The following is a 3,059-nucleotide window of genomic DNA, read 5'->3' as shown; positions in this document are numbered from 1 at the left end:
AGCTTTAGTTCTACAATAATATTTTAACAATTTACATCATTATGATTATATGTAAGTAGATTGGTCTTAGATCATTAACGGCCGTTCCCAATATTTGATCTATCTCTGGTTTTGCCCTACTAGAGATAGGAATAGCTCACAATTGACATAAAATATATGTCTCTAATGTCTAATGTGAGCTATTCATATCTCTAGTAGGGCAAAACCAGAGATAGATCATATATTGGGAACGGCCGTTAATCACATACTTAATATGTTACAATAACTCATTTTGAGTAAATGTTTTTATTGTCACTGGTAATTTTTTCTTTATTTTTTATGAATATTTCTGGTGAGTGCTTTGTCCGTAGTTATGGATAGTAACGTAAGAAGCACAATCTTAGGGGGTGTAAAGCAAAAAGTGTTTGGCAAACATTAATATTTCGTGAACCGACTTGGCTCATCTTGGCAGACACACTGCCGTGCCTCCAGATTAAAATTTTTAAAGTAGCTTTACAAAACAGAGTGAAGTGAGTTTTTTTTTAAAGATTTCTAATGGCGGATTTGGCTGTTAAAAAGTGTGCACCTTTTCTACAGTGGTGGTACTCTTATTTTATATAGGTCTACCAGAGTCTCATGGCAAATTTGGATGGGAGATTTTCAAAAAATATCCTTAATCATTGGATATTTTTTTACATTTGCATGTATCACACACAGAACCAGCCGCTATAAGGAAAAAACAGGATCAAACGTTTTGCTCCAATTTCCCCAGTATTGGTAGCGTCAATTTGTTTTTTACATTTTTTGCCATCAGATTCTGGTAGACCTATAGTTTTTAGCGTACACTTTTCTCCCTTAGACATTGTGCTACTTACGTCTACACTCCTTAAAGAAGTAACCCTTAGTGTATAGTAACCAGTAAGCACTCTACTTTTGTGATATATTGTCTTTCGCCAAGAGTCGAGTAAGTCCCAAAATACTCGACTTTTGTTTTAAATGTTTTAGAAATGTGATACAAAGCTAACATTATTATAAATATTAATATTAGGTTTGTATCTTCTAGTTGTAGAATTATAAATATGGTTCTATCGATAACGTGAATAAATTTGTCGATCGTACTAGTATTCATTATACTATGTATATTATTTCCAGATTTTTTTTAAATATGAAGTCTTTTTAGGGTTCCGTACCCAAAGGGTAAAAACGGGACCCTATTACTAAGACTTCGTTGTCTGTCTGTCTGTCTCCAGACTTTATCTCAAGACCGCTATAGCTAGACTTCTGAAATTTTCACAAATTGTGTATATTTGTTTGCCGCTATAACAACAAATACTGAAAATGTTGTAATCAATTTCTTGGAAATAAAGGATATGAATATGAATACAACAAAATAAAATTAATATTTAGGGGCTCCAATACAACCAACGTGATTTTTCGGCCTTTTTCGCTCTATATCAACAATGGCAAGAGGTAGGCACTTGAATTTTTCACACATTCTTTAATTTGTTATAGGTATGTGTACTTTCATATTTAATAATAATATTAAAATAAAATAAAAATATAAGGGCCATACAAAAAACACAATTTTAGCCTATTTTTGCTCTGTATCGGTACGGAACCCTTCGTGCGCGAGTCCAACTCGCACTTGGCCGATTTTTTTAATTCTAATTTCTAATATCATTAACGTCATAGTAAGTAGCATATAAAAGGAAATTTTGCTCCCGTTCAATGTAATAATATGTAGATCCAGAACCTTACTCAAAAAACTCCAACTACGAAAGCTGAAATATACCAAAGGCGTGTATTATATTTTGCTATGTATGTTGTATCAAATTAAATGGTTTCTCTGATATGCAATGTGTAAATTTCATCTTTGGATGTATAAACAAGTGATAATCAGTAGTTTGTAATCGTTAGAGTAGTTTTATCTATTTTGTTTTATATTTCAGATTGCATTCTTTATCACGTACATTGACATTGATTCATATTCATAATAACGCATGAATTTGTAAAAATTTGTATCTTCAGCCTTCGACCGAGCAAGTATAATATTTCAGATATAATTATGTGCTAAATAAGTCACTTCATCATTCATCAAAAAAACACATAGAAATCGGACTCCTAATCTTACCAGATCCTATTGATTTTTCTCTCTTCTACCCGAGTACGAAGACTTAGCTTGCTCGGCTCCACAGTTGTTCGATAGAGACTAGAGAGTGCTGGCAATATTTTCGACAGCATTTGGTGACTTTTAGCTTGGATTGTCAAAACGATATCATCACAATATTATCTTCTTAAAGCGTTTGCGTGTTGTATGAATCCTAGCCAATGTTGTTGACTTTAATTAGGTAGCTTTTAATAATTAGCGAAGAAATTAATGGTCCAGTCGAAAGGTGTATGAATTTATATAATATTATGTAATCGATATTTAGCTTAGGTATTATAAATTTTGAATGGAATTGTATTGGTGTATGTTTTTCTTCTTTTTCTTGACAATCAGTGTTGAAGGATTTCTTATAGGTGTCAATAGTATCGCTTATTGTTTCTATAATCACTGCCATAAGTAACTTATACCTGTAGAAAATAGTTATTAGAGTCTTACACATTTTCTTACACTTAGTCTAGTCTGGGGCTATATGCGTCGAAGTGTTTGATTTTCAACTCTGTTGTATTAGCGCAGCGAGTTCTGCTTTCGGTGATGTACGGTTTCTCGAAATTTTAGCGCGTATAGTCCTAGTCTACGTTAATACAGGTGGCGCCACCTATCAAACTACCAGAAAAGTCGCCACCAGTTATCGCAATATTGACTAGATGTCGACACTAACATTGTCTTGTCTTTCATAAGATGGCTCCATCTTGTTTAAATGAGAAGAATCTTGCAATACATAAGATTGCATTTTACCCGACGAAAACAAATTTTATCTTTAGAATAGTGATCAGTTTAATTGGATGATAATAATTCATGTTTTAATCTGTATGTATGTCAGTTTGAATATAAGGGGTAGTATTATCTATGTAAAATATTATTTGTATTTGATGTGTATGGTGTGAACCAGATGACATGTGAAGTTAGTATTTAA

The sequence above is a fragment of the Aricia agestis genome, chromosome Z (assembly GCF_905147365.1).
Source record: "Aricia agestis chromosome Z, ilAriAges1.1, whole genome shotgun sequence".
Classification (NCBI taxonomy): Eukaryota; Metazoa; Arthropoda; class Insecta; order Lepidoptera; family Lycaenidae; genus Aricia; species Aricia agestis.
Note: the sequence above shows the minus strand (reverse complement) of the source record.